Source organism: Triturus cristatus, chromosome 1_1, assembly GCF_964204655.1.
Source record: "Triturus cristatus chromosome 1_1, aTriCri1.1, whole genome shotgun sequence".
In the NCBI taxonomy this organism is placed as follows: Eukaryota; Metazoa; Chordata; class Amphibia; order Caudata; family Salamandridae; genus Triturus; species Triturus cristatus.
Genome location: NC_140579.1, coordinates 831,116,553 through 831,130,524, shown reverse-complemented (window position 1 = coordinate 831,130,524; position 13,972 = coordinate 831,116,553).

The following is a 13,972-nucleotide window of genomic DNA, read 5'->3' as shown; positions in this document are numbered from 1 at the left end:
CGTTTTGGGCCCTTGCCTGCCGCGGGTACTTGGCCCTCCCACACAAGTGAGGCACCATTTTTACCGGGAGACCTGGGGGAACGCTGGGTGGTGGTAAATTTGTGTAAGCCCGGTGATGCCACAACTTTCCCACCCCAAAATGTGTGAAAAAAGTGATTTTTTCAGCTAAAATTGAGGTTTGCAGGGGATTCTGGGTAAGGAAACGTTGGGGAATCCACGCAAGCCATACCTCCCTGGAAGCCACCGGGTGTTTAGTTTTCAGAAATGCGTGGGTTTGGTAGGTTTCCCTAGATGGCCGCCGAGCACCGGGTCAAAAACCAAAGTGACCCCCCTTGCAAAACTAGGTGGTTTTGCGATAGGCCATTTTGATGTCGCCTCACTACGTTTTGGGCCCTTGCCTGCCGCCGGTACTTGGGCCTCCCACACAAGTGAGGCACCATTTTTACCGGGAGACCTGGGGGAACGCTGGGTGGTGGTAAATTTGTGTGAGCCCGGTGATGCCACAACTTTCCCACCCCAAAATGTGTGAAAAACGTGATTTTTTCTGCTACAATTGAGGTTTGCAGGGGATTCTGGGTAAGGAAACGTTGGGGGATCCACACAAGCCATACCTCCCTGGAAGCCGCCGGGTGTCTAGTTTTCAGAAATGCGTGGGTTTGGTAGGTTTCCCTAGATGGACGCCGAGCACCGGGTCAAAAACCAAAGTGACCCCCATTGCAAAACCAGGTGGTTTTGCGATAGGCCATTTTGATGTCGCCTCACTACGTTTTGGGCCCTTGCCTGCCGCGGGTACTTGGGCCTCCCACACAAATGAGGCACCATTTTTACCGGGAGACCTGGGGGAACGCTGGGTGGTGGTAAATTTGTGTGAGCCCGGTGATGCCACAACTTTCCCACCCCAAAATGTGTGAAAAAAGTGATTTTTTCAGCTAAAATTGAGGTTTGCAGGGGATTCTGGGTAAGGAAACGTTGGGGGATCCACGCAAGCCATACCTCCCTGGAAGCCGCCGGGTGTCTAGTTTTCAGAAATGCGTCGGTTTGGTAGGTTTCCCTAGATGGTCGCCGAGCACGGGTCAAAAACCAAAGTGACCCCCCTTGCAAAACTAGGTGGTTTTGCGATAGGCCATTTTGATGTTGCCTCACTAAGTTTTGGGCCCTTGCCTGCCGCGGGTACTTGGGCCTCCCACACAAGTGAGGCACCATTTTTACCGGGAGACCTGGGGGAACGCTGGGTGGTGGTAAATTTGTGTGAGCCTGGTGATGCCACAACTTTACCACCCCAAAATGTGTGAAAAAACTGATTTTTTCAGCAGAAATTGAGGTTTGCAGGGGATTCTGGGTAAGGAAACGTTGAGGGATCCACGCAAGCCATACCTCCCTGGAAGCCGCCGGGTGTCTAGTTTTCAGAAATGCGTGGGTTTGGTAGGTTTTCCTAGATGGCCGCCGAGCACCAGGTCAAAAACCAAAGTGACCCCCCTTGCAAAACCAGGTGGTTTTGCGATAGGCCATTTTGATGTCATCTCACTACGTTTTGGGCCCTTGCCTGCCGCGGGTACTTGGGCCTCCCAACAAGTGAGGCACCATTTTTACCGGGAGACCTGGGGGAACGCTGGGTGGTGGTAAATTTGTGTGAGCCCGGTGATGCCACAACTTTCCCACCCCAAAATGTGTGAAAAAAGTTATTTATTCAGCTAAAATTGAGGTTTGCAGGGGATTCTGGGTATGGAAACGTTGGGGGATCCACGCAAACCATACCTCCCTGGAAGCCACCGGGTGTCTAGTTTTCAGAAATGCGTGGGTTTGGTAGGTTTCCCTAGATGGCCGCCGAGCACCGGGTCAAAAACCAAAGTGACCCCCCTTGCAAAACCAGGTGGTTTTGCGTTAGCCATTTTGATGTCGCCTCACTACGTTTTGGGCCCTTGCCTGCCGCGGGTACTTGGGCCTCCCACACAAGTGAGGCACCATTTTTACCGGGAGACCTGGGGGAACGCTGGGTGGTGGTAAATTTGTGTGAGCCCGGTGATGCCACAACTTTCCCACCCCAAAATGTGTGAAAAAGTGATTTTTTCTGCTAAAATTGAGGTTTGCAGGGGATTCTGGGTAAGGAAACGTTGAGGGATCCACGCAAGCCATACCTCCCTGGAAGCCACCGGGTGTCTAGTTTTCATAAATGCGTGGGTTTGGTAGGTTTCCCTAGATGGCCGCCGAGCACCGGGTCAAAAACCAAAGTGACCCTCCTTGCAAAACCAGGTGGTTTTGCGATAGGCCATTTTGATGTCATCTCACTACGTTTTGGGCCCTTGCCTGCCGCGGGTACTTGGGCCTCCCACACAAGTGAGGCACCATTTTTACCGGGAGACCTGGGGGAACGCTGGGTGGTGGTAAATTTGTGTGAGCCCGGTGATGCCACAACTTTCCCACCACAAAATGTGTGAAAAAAGTGATTTTTCAGCAAAAATTGAGGTTTGCAGGGGATTCTGGGTAAGGAAACGTTGAGGGATCCACGCAAGCCATACCTCCCTGGAAGCCGCCGGGTGTCTAGTTTTCAGAAATGTGTGGGTTTGGTAGGTTTCCCTAGATGGCCGCCGAGCACCGGGTCAAAAACCAAAGTGACCCCCCTTGCAAAACCAGGTGGTTTTGCGATAGGCCATTTTGATGTCGTCTCACTACGTTTTGGGCCCTTGCCTGCCGCGGGTACTTGGGCCTCCCACACAAGTGAGGCACCATTTTTACCGGGAGACCTGGGGGAACGCTGGGTGGTGGTAAATTTGTGTGAGCCCGGTGATGCCACAACTTTCCCACCCCAAAATGTGTGAAAAAAGTGATTTTTTCAGCTAAAATTGAGGTTTGCAGGGGATTCTGGGTAAGGAAACGTTGGGGGATCCACGCAAACCATACCTCCCTGGAAGCCGCCGGGTGTCTAGTTTTCAGAAATGCGTGGGTTTGGTAGGTTTCCCTAGATGGCCGCCGAGCACCGGGTCAAAAACCAAAGTGACCCCCCTTGCAAAACCAGGTGGTTTTGCGTTAGCCATTTTGATGTCGCCTCACTACGTTTTGGGCCCTTGCCTGCCGCGGGTACTTGGGCCTCCCACACAAATGAGGCACCATTTTTACCGGGAGACCTGGGGGAACGCTGGGTGGTGGTAAATTTGTGTGAGCCCGGTGATGCCACAACTTTCCCACCCCAAAATGTGTGAAAAAAGTGATTTTTTCAGCTAAAATTGAGGTTTGCAGGGGATTCTGGGTAAGGAAACGTTGGGGGATCCACGCAAGCCATACCTCCCTGGAAGCCGCCGGGTGTCTAGTTTTCAGAAATGCGTGGGTTTGGTAGGTTTCCCTAGATGGTCCCCGAGCACCGGGTCAAAAACCAAAGTGACCCCCCTTGCAAAACTAGGTGGTTTTGCGATAGGCCATTTTGATGTTGCCTCACTAAGTTTTGGGCCCTTGCCTGCCGCGGGTACTTGGGCCTCCCACACAAGTGAGGCACCATTTTTACCGGGAGACCTGGGGGAACGATGGGTGGTGGTAAATTTGTGTGAGCCTGGTGATGCCACAACTTTACCACCCCAAAATGTGTGAAAAAACTGATTTTTTCAGCAAAAATTGAGGTTTGCAGGGGATTCTGGGTAAGGAAACGTTGAGGGATCCACGCAAGCCATACCTCCCTGGAAGCCGCCGGGTGTCTAGTTTTCAGAAATGCGTGGGTTTGGTAGGTTTTCCTAGATGGCCGCCGAGCACCGGGTCAAAAACCAAAGTGACCCCCCTTGCAAAACCAGGTGGTTTTGCGATAGGCCATTTTGATGTCATCTCACTACGTTTTGGGCCCTTGCCTGCCGCGGGTACTTGGGCCTCCCAACAAGTGAGGCACCATTTTTACCGGGAGACCTGGGGGAACGCTGGGTGGTGGTAAATTTGTGTGAGCCCGGTGATGCCACAACTTTCCCACCCCAAAATGTGTGAAAAAAGTGATTTTTTCAGCTAAAATTGAGGTTTGCAGGGGATTCTGGGTAAGGAAACGTTGGGGGATCCACGCAAACCATACCTCCCTGGAAGCCGCCGGGTGTCTAGTTTTCAGAAATGCGTGGGTTTGGTAGGTTTCCCTAGATGGCCGCCGAGCACCGGGTCAAAAACCAAAGTGACCCCCCTTGCAAAACCAGGTGGTTTTGCGTTAGCCATTTTGATGTCGCCACACTACGTTTTGGGCCCTTGCCTGCCGCGGGTACTTGGGCCTCCCACACAAGTGAGGCACCATTTTTACCGGGAGACCTGGGGGAACGCTGGGTGGTGGTAAATTTGTGTGAGCCCGGTGATGCCACAACTGTCCCACCCCAAAATGTGTGAAAAACTTGATTTTTTCAGCTAAAATTGAGGTTTGCAGGGGATTCTGGGTAAGGAAACGTTGGGGGATACACGCAAGCCATACCTCCCTGGAAGCCGCCGGGTGTCTAGTTTTCAGAAATGCATGGGTTTGGTAGGTTTCCCTAGATGGCCGCCGAGCACCGGGTCAAAAACCAAAGTGACCCCCCTTGCAAAACCAAGTGGTTTTGCGATAGGCCATTTTGATGTCATCTCACTACGTTTTGGGCCCTTGCCTGCCGCAGGTACTTGGGCCTCCCACACAAGTGAGGCACCATTTTTACCGGGAGACCTGGGGGAACGCTGGGTGGTGGTAAATTTGTGTGAGCCCGGTGATGCCACAACTTTCCCACCCCAAAATGTGTGAAAAAAAGTGATTTTTTCAGCTAAAATTGAGGTTTGCAGGGGATTCTGGGTTTGGAAACGTTGGGGGATCCACGCAAGCCATACCTCCCTGGAAGCCGCCGGGTGTCTAGTTTTCAGAAATGCGTGGGTTTGGTAGGTTTCCCTAGATGGCCGCCGAGCACCGGGTCAAAAACCAAAGTGACCCCCCTTGCAAAACTAGGTGGTTTTGCGATAGGCCATTTTGATGTCGCCTCACTACGTTTTGTGCCCTTGCCTGCCGCGGGTACTTGGGCCTCCCACACAAGTGAGGCACCATTTTTACCGGGAGACCTGGGGGAACGCTGGGTGGTGGTAAATTTGTGTGAGCCCGGTGATGCCACAACTTTCCCACCCCAAAATGTGTGAAAAAAGTGATTTTTTCTGCTAAAATTGAGGTTTGCAGGGGATACTGGGTAAGGAAACGTTGAGGTATCCACGCAAGCCATACCTTCCTGGAAGCCGCCACGTGTCTAATTTTCAGAAATGCGTGGGTTTGGTAGGTTTCCCTAGATGGCCGCCGAGCACCGGGTCAAAAACCAAAGTGACCCCCCTTGCAAAACCAGGTGGTTTTGCGTTAGCCATTTTGATGTCGCCTCACTACGTTTTGGGCCCTTGCCTGCCACGGGTACTTGGGCCTCCCAACAAGTGAGGCACCATTTTTACCGGGAGACCTGGGGTAACGCTGGGTGGTGGTAAATTTGTGTGAGCCCGGTGATGCCACAACTTTCCCACCCCAAAATGTGTGAAAAAAGTGATTTTTTCAGCTAAAATTGAGGTTTGCAGGGGATTCTGGGTAAGGAAACGTTGGGGGATCCACGCAAACCATACCTCCCTGGAAGCCGCCGGGTGTCTAGTTTTCAGAAATGCATGGGTTTGGTAGGTTTCCCTAGATGGCCGCCGAGCACCGGGTCAAAAACCAAAGTGACCCCCCTTGCAAAACCAGGTGGTTTTGCGTTAGCCATTTTGATGTCGCCTCACTACGTTTTGGGCCCTTGCCTGCCGCGGGTACTTGGGCCTCCCACACAAGTGAGGCACCATTTTTACCGGGAGACCTGGGGGAACGCTGGGTGGTGGTAAATTTGTGTGAGCCCGGTGATGCCACAACTTTCCCACCCCAAAATGTGTGAAAAAAGTGATTTTTTCAGCTAAAATTGAGGTTTGCAGGGGATTCTGGGTAAGGAAACGTTGGGGGATCCACGCAAGCCATACCTCCCTGGAAGCCGCCGGGTGTCTAGTTTTCAGAAATGCGTAGATTTGATAGGTTTCCCTAGATGGCCGCCGAGCACCGGGTCAAAAACCAAAGTGACCCCCCTTGCAAAACCAGGTGGTTTTGCGATAGGCCATTTTGATGTCGCATCACTACTTTTTGGGCCCTTGCCTGCCGCGGGTACTTGAGCCTCCCACACACGTGAGGCACCATTTTTACCGGGAGACCTGGGGGAACGCTGGGTGGTGGTAAATTTGTGTGAGCCCGGTGATGCCACAACTTTCCCACCCCAAAATGTGTGAAAAAAGTGATTTTTTCAGAAAAAATTGAGGTTTGCAGGGGATTCTGGGCAAGGAAACGTTGGGGGATCCACGCAAGCCATACCTCCCTGGAAGCCGCCGGGTGTCTAGTTTTCAGAAATGCGTGTGTTTGGTAGGTTTCCCTAGATGGCCGCCGAGCACCGGGTCAAAAACCAAAGTGACCCCCCTTGCAAAACCAGGTGGTTTTGCGTTAGCCATTTTGATGTCGCCTCACTACGTTTTGGGCCCTTGCCTGCCACGGGTACTTGGGCCTCCCAACAAGTGAGGCACCATTTTTACCGGGAGACCTGGGGGAACGCTGGGTGGTGGTAAATTTGTGTGAGCCCGGTGATGCCACAACTTTCCCACCCCAAAATGTGTGAAAAAAAGTGATTTTTTCAGCTAAAATTGAGGTTTGCAGGGGATTCTGGGTTTGGAAACGTTGGGGGATCCACGCAAGCCATACCTCCCTGGAAGCCGCCGGGTGTCTAGTTTTCAGAAATGCGTGGGTTTGGTAGGTTTCCCTAGATGGCCGCCGAGCACCGGGTCAAAAACCAAAGTGACCCCCCTTGCAAAACTAGGTGGTTTTGCGATAGGCCATTTTGATGTCGCCTCACTACGTTTTGTGCCCTTGCCTGCCGCGGGTACTTGGGCCTCCCACACAAGTGAGGCACCATTTTTACCGGGAGACCTGGGGGAACGCTGGGTGGTGGTAAATTTGTGTGAGCCCGGTGATGCCACAACTTTCCCACCCCAAAATGTGTGAAAAACTTGATTTTTTCAGCTAAAATTGAGGTTTGCAGGGGATTCTGGGTAAGGAAACGTTGGGGGATACACGCAAGCCATACCTCCCTGGAAGCCGCCGGGTGTCTAGTTTTCAGAAATGCATGGGTTTGGTAGGTTTCCCTAGATGGCCGCCGAGCACCGGGTCAAAAACCAAAGTGAACCCCCTTGCAAAACCAAGTGGTTTTGCGATAGGCCATTTTGATGTCATCTCACTACGTTTTGGGCCCTTGCCTGCCGCAGGTACTTGGGCCTCCCACACAAGTGAGGCACCATTTTTACCGGGAGACCTGGGGGAACGCTGGGTGGTGGTAAATTTGTGTGAGCCCGGTGATGCCACAACTTTCCCACCCCAAAATGTGTGAAAAAAAGTGATTTTTTCAGCTAAAATTGAGGTTTGCAGGGGATTCTGGGTTTGGAAACGTTGGGGGATCCACGCAAGCCATACCTCCCTGGAAGCCGCCGGGTGTCTAGTTTTCAGAAATGCGTGGGTTTGGTAGGTTTCCCTAGATGGCCGCCGAGCACCGGGTCAAAAACCAAAGTGACCCCCCTTGCAAAACTAGGTGGTTTTGCGATAGGCCATTTTGATGTCGCCTCACTACGTTTTGTGCCCTTGCCTGCCGCGGGTACTTGGGCCTCCCACACAAGTGAGGCACCATTTTTACCGGGAGACCTGGGGGAACGCTGGGTGGTGGTAAATTTGTGTGAGCCCGGTGATGCCACAACTTTCCCACCCCAAAATGTGTGAAAAAAGTGATTTTTTCTGCTAAAATTGAGGTTTGCAGGGGATACTGGGTAAGGAAACGTTGAGGGATCCACGCAAGCCATACCTTCCTGGAAGCCGCCACGTGTCTAATTTTCAGAAATGCGTGGGTTTGGTAGGTTTCCCTAGATGGCCGCCGAGCACCGGGTCAAAAACCAAAGTGACCCCCCTTGCAAAACCAGGTGGTTTTGCGTTAGCCATTTTGATGTCGCCTCACTACGTTTTGGGCCCTTGCCTGCCACGGGTACTTGGGCCTCCCAACAAGTGAGGCACCATTTTTACCGGGAGACCTGGGGTAACGCTGGGTGGTGGTAAATTTGTGTGAGCCCGGTGATGCCACAACTTTCCCACCCCAAAATGTGTGAAAAAAGTGATTTTTTCAGCTAAAATTGAGGTTTGCAGGGGATTCTGGGTAAGGAAACGTTGGGGGATCCACACAAACCATACCTCCCTGGAAGCCGCCGGGTGTCTAGTTTTCAGAAATGCGTGGGTTTGGTAGGTTTCCCTAGATGGCCGCCGAGCACCGGGTCAAAAACCAAAGTGACCCCCCTTGCAAAACCAGGTGGTTTTGCGTTAGCCATTTTGATGTCGCCTCACTACGTTTTGGGCCCTTGCCTGCCGCGGGTACTTGGGCCTCCCACACAAGTGAGGCACCATTTTTACCGGGAGACCTGGGGGAACGCTGGGTGGTGGTAAATTTGTGTGAGCCCGGTGATGCCACAACTTTCCCACCCCAAAATGTGTGAAAAAAGGGATTTTTTCAGCTAAAATTGAGGTTTGCAGGGGATTCTGGGTAAGGAAACGTTGGGGGATCCACGCAAGCCATACCTCCCTGGAAGCCGCCGGGTGTCTAGTTTTCAGAAATGCGTAGATTTGATAGGTTTCCCTAGATGGCCGCCGAGCACCGGGTCAAAAACCAAAGTGACCCCCCTTGCAAAACCAGGTGGTTTTGCGATAGGCCATTTTGATGTCGCCTCACTACTTTTTGGGCCCTTGCCTGCCGCGGGTACTTGAGCCTCCCACACACGTGAGGCACCATTTTTACCGGGAGACCTGGGGGAACGCTGGGTGGTGGTAAATTTGTGTGAGCCCGGTGATGCCACAACTTTCCCACCCCAAAATGTGTGAAAAAAGTGATTTTTTCAGCAAAAATTGAGGTTTGCAGGGGATTCTGGGCAAGGAAACGTTGGGGGATCCACGCAAGCCATACCTCCCTGGAAGCCGCCGGGTGTCTAGTTTTCAGAAATGCGTGTGTTTGGTAGGTTTCCCTACATGGCCGCCGAGCACCGGGTCAAAAACCAAAGTGACCCCCCTTGCAAAACCAGGTGGTTTTGCGTTAGCCATTTTGATGTCGCCTCACTACGTTTTGGGCCCTTGCCTGCCACGGGTACTTGGGCCTCCCAACAAGTGAGGCACCATTTTTACCGGGAGACCTGGGGGAACGCTGGGTGGTGGTAAATTTGTGTGAGCCCGGTGATGCCACAACTTTCCCACCCCAAAATGTGTGAAAAAAAGTGATTTTTTCAGCTAAAATTGAGGTTTGCAGGGGATTCTGGGTTTGGAAACGTTGGGGGATCCACGCAAGCCATACCTCCCTGGAAGCCGCCGGGTGTCTAGTTTTCAGAAATGCGTGGGTTTGGTAGGTTTCCCTAGATGGCCGCCGAGCACCGGGTCAAAAACCAAAGTGACCCCCCTTGCAAAACTAGGTGGTTTTGCGATAGGCCATTTTGATGTCGCCTCACTACGTTTTGTGCCCTTGCCTGCCGCGGGTACTTGGGCCTCCCACACAAGTGAGGCACCATTTTTACCGGGAGACCTGGGGGAACGCTGGGTGGTGGTAAATTTGTGTGAGCCCGGTGATGCCACAACTTTCCCACCCCAAAATGTGTGAAAAAAGTGATTTTTTCTGCTAAAATTGAGGTTTGCAGGGGATACTGGGTAAGGAAACGTTGAGGGATCCACGCAAGCCATACCTTCCTGGAAGCCGCCACGTGTCTAATTTTCAGAAATGCGTGGGTTTGGTAGGTTTCCCTAGATGGCCGCCGAGCACCGGGTCAAAAACCAAAGTGACCCCCCTTGCAAAACCAGGTGGTTTTGCGTTAGCCATTTTGATGTCGCCTCACTACGTTTTGGGCCCTTGCCTGCCACGGGTACTTGGGCCTCCCAACAAGTGAGGCACCATTTTTACCGGGAGACCTGGGGGAACGCTGGGTGGTGGTAAATTTGTGTGAGCCCGGTGATGCCACAACTTTCCCACCCCAAAATGTGTGAAAAAAGTGATTTTTTCAGCTAAAATTGAGGTTTGCAGGGGATTCTGGGTAAGGAAACGTTGGGGGATCCACGCAAACCATACCTCCCTGGAAGCCGCCCGGTGTCTAGTTTTCAGAAATGCGTGGGTTTGGTAGGTTTCCCTAGATGGCCGCCGAGCACCGGGTCAAAAACCAAAGTGACCCCCCTTGCAAAACCAGGTGGTTTTGCGTTAGCCATTTTGATGTCGCCTCACTACGTTTTGGGCCCTTGCCTGCCGCGGGTACTTGAGCTCCCACACACGTGAGGCACCATTTTTACCGGGAGACCTGGGGGAACGCTGGGTGGTGGTAAATTTGTGTGAGCCCGGTGATGCCACAACTTTCCCACCCCAAAATGTGTGAAAAAAGTGATTTTTTCAGCTAAAATTGAGGTTTGCAGGGGATTCTGGGTAAGGAAACGTTGGGGGATCCACGCAAGCCATACCTCCCTGGAAGCCGCCGGGTGTCTAGTTTTCAGAAATGCGTAGATTTGATAGGTTTCCCTAGATGGCCGCCGAGCACCGGGTCAAAAACCAAAGTGACCCCCTTGCAAAACCAGGTGGTTTTGCGATAGGCCATTTTGATGTCGCCTCACTACTTTTTGGGCCCTTGCCTGCCGCGGGTACTTGAGCCTCCCACACACGTGAGGCACCATTTTTACCGGGAGACCTGGGGGAACGCTGGGTGGTGGTAAATTTGTGTGAGCCCGGTGATGCCACAACTTTCCCACCCCAAAATGTGTGAAAAAAGTGATTTTTTCAGCAAAAATTGAGGTTTGCAGGGGATTCTGGGCAAGGAAACGTTGGGGGATCCACGCAAGCCATACCTCCCTGGAAGCCGCCGGGTGTCTAGTTTTCAGAAATGCGTGTGTTTGGTAGGTTTCCCTAGATGGCCGCCGAGCACCGGGTCAAAAATTAAAGTGACCCCCCTTGCAAAACCAGGTGGTTTTGCGTTAGCCATTTTGATGTCGCCTCACTACGTTTTGGGCCCTTGCCTGCCACGGGTACTTGGGCCTCCCAACAAGTGAGGCACCATTTTTACCGGGAGACCTGGGGGAACGCTGGTGGTAAATTTGTGTGAGCCCGGTGATGCCACAACTTTCCCACCCCAAAATGTGTGAAAAAAGTGATTTTTTCAGCTAAAATTGAGGTTTGCAGGGGATTCTGGGTAAGGAAACGTTGGGGGATCCACGAAAACCATACCTCCCTGGAAGCCGCCGGGTGTCTAGTTTTCAGAAATGCGTGGGTTTGGTAGGTTTCCCTAGATGGCCGCCGAGCACCGGGTCAAAAACCAAAGTGACCCCCCTTGCAAAACCAGGTGGTTTTGCGTTAGCCATTTTGATGTCGCCTCACTACGTTTTGGGCCCTTGCCTGCCGCGGGTACTTGGGCCTCCCACACAAGTGAGGCACCATTTTTACCGGGAGACCTGGGGGAATGCTGGGTGGTGGTAAATTTGTGTGAGCCCGGTGATGCCACAACTTTCCCACCCCAAAATGTGTGAAAAAAGTGATTTTTTCAGCTAAAATTGAGGTTTGCAGGGGATTCTGGGTAAGGAAACGTTGGGGGATCCACGCAAGCCATACCTCCCTGGAAGCCGCCGGGTGTCTAGTTTTCAGAAATGCGTAGATTTGGTAGGTTTCCCTAGATGGCCGCCGAGCACCGGGTCAAAAACCAAAGTTACCCCCCTTGCAAAACCAGGTGGTTTTGCGATAGGCCATTTTGATGTCGCCTCACTACTTTTTGGGCCCTTGCCTGCCGCGGGTACTTGAGCCTCCCACACACGTGAGGCACCATTTTTTACCGGGAGACCTGGGGGAACGCTGGGTGGTGGTAAATTTGTGTAAGCCCGGTGATGCCACAACTTTCCCACCCCAAAATGTGTGAAAAAAGTGATTTTTTTCAGCAAAAATTGAGGTTTGCAGGGGATTCTGGGTAAGGAAACGTTGGGGGATCCACACAAGCCATACCTCCCTTGAAGCCGCCGGGTGTCTAGTTTTCAGAAATGCATGGGTTTGGTAGGTTTCCCTAGATGGCCGCCGAGCACCTGGTCAAAAACCAAAGTGACCCCCCTTGCAAAACCAGGTGGTTTTGCGTTAGCCATTTTGATGTCGCCTCACTACGTTTTGGGCCCTTGCCTGCCGTGGGTACTTGGGCCTCCCACACAAGTGAGGCACCATTTTTACCGGGAGACCTGGGGGAACGCTGGGTGGTGGTAAATTTGTGTGAGCCCGGTGATGCCACAACTTTCCGACCCCAAAATGTGTGAAAAAAGTGATTTTTTCAGCAAAAATTGAGGTTTGCAGGGGATTCTGGGCAAGGAAACGTTGGGGGATCCACGCAAACCATACCTCCCTGGAAGCCGCCGGGTGTCTAGTTTTCAGAAATGCGTGTGTTTGGTAGGTTTCCCTAGATGGCCGCCGAGCACCGGGTCAAAAACCAAAGTGACCCCCCTTGCAAAACCAGGTGGTTTGCGATAGGCCATTTTGATGTCATCTCACTACGTTTTGGGCCCTTGCCTGCCGCGGGTACTTGGGCCTCCCACACAAGTGAGGCACCATTTTTACCGGGAGACCTGGGGGAACGCTGGGTGGTGGTAAATTTGTGTGAGCCCGGTGATGCCACAACTTTCCCACCACAAAATGTGTGAAAAAAAGTGATTTTTTCAGCAAAAATTGAGGTTTGCAGGGGATTCTGGGTAAGGAAATGTTGGGGGATCCACGCAAGCCATACCTCCCTGGAAGCCGCCGGGTGTCTAGTTTTCAGAAATGCGTGGGTTTGGTAGGTTTCCCTAGGTGCCGGCAGAGCTAGGGTTCAAAAACTACAGCTAGTCACTTTGCCAAAAAAGGGTCATTTTTCACTGCAAAATTGAGGTGTGACCACGTTGCGTTTTGCGCCGTTTCCTGTCGCGGGCACTAGGCCGACCCGCACAAGTGAGGTACCATTTTTCTCGTAGGACTTTAGGGAACGCGGGGTGGGTGGAAATTTGTGGATCCACGCAGATTCCAGAACTTTCCATCCCAGAAATGTGGGGAAAATGTGTTTTTTTTGTCATTGTTTTACGTTTGCAAGGGATTCTGGGTAACAGACCATGGTGGGAGGCAGTCAAGTCACCCCATCCTGGATTCCCCTGGGTGTCTAGCTTTCAAAAATGTATAGGTTTGCTAGGTTTCCCTAGGTGCCGGCAGGGCTAGGGTTAAAAAACTACAGCTAGTCACTTTGCCAAAAAAGGGTCATTTTTCACTGCAAAATTGAGGTGTGACCACGTTGCGTTTTGCGCCGTTTCCTGTCGCGGGCACTAGGCCGACCCGCACAAGTGAGGTACCATTTTTCTCGTAGGACTTTGGGGAACGCGGGGTGGGTGGAAATTTGTGGATCCACGCAGATTCCAGAACTTTCCATCCCAGAAATGTGGGGAAAATGTGTTTTTTTTGTCATTTTTTTACTTTTGCAAGGGATTCTGGGTAACAGACCATGGTGGGAGGCAGTCAAGTCACCCCATCCTGGATTCCCCTGAGTGTCTAGTCTTCAAAAATGTATAGGTTTGCTAGGTTTCCCTAGGTGCCGGCAGGGCTAGGGTTCAAAAACTACAGCTAGTCACTTTGCCAAAAAAGGGTCATTTTTCACTGCAAAATTGAGGTGTGACCACGTTGCATTTTGCGCCGTTTCCTGTCGCGGGCACTAGGCCGACCCGCACAAGTGAGGTACCATTTTTCTCGTAGGACTTTGGGGAACGCGGGGTGGGTGGAAATTTGTGGATCCACGCAGATTCCAGAACTTTCCATCCCAGAAATGTGGGGAAAATGTGTTTTTGTTTGTCATTTTTTTACGTTTGCAAGGGATTCTGGGTAACAGACCATGGTGGGAGGCAGTCAAGTCACCCCATCCTGGATTC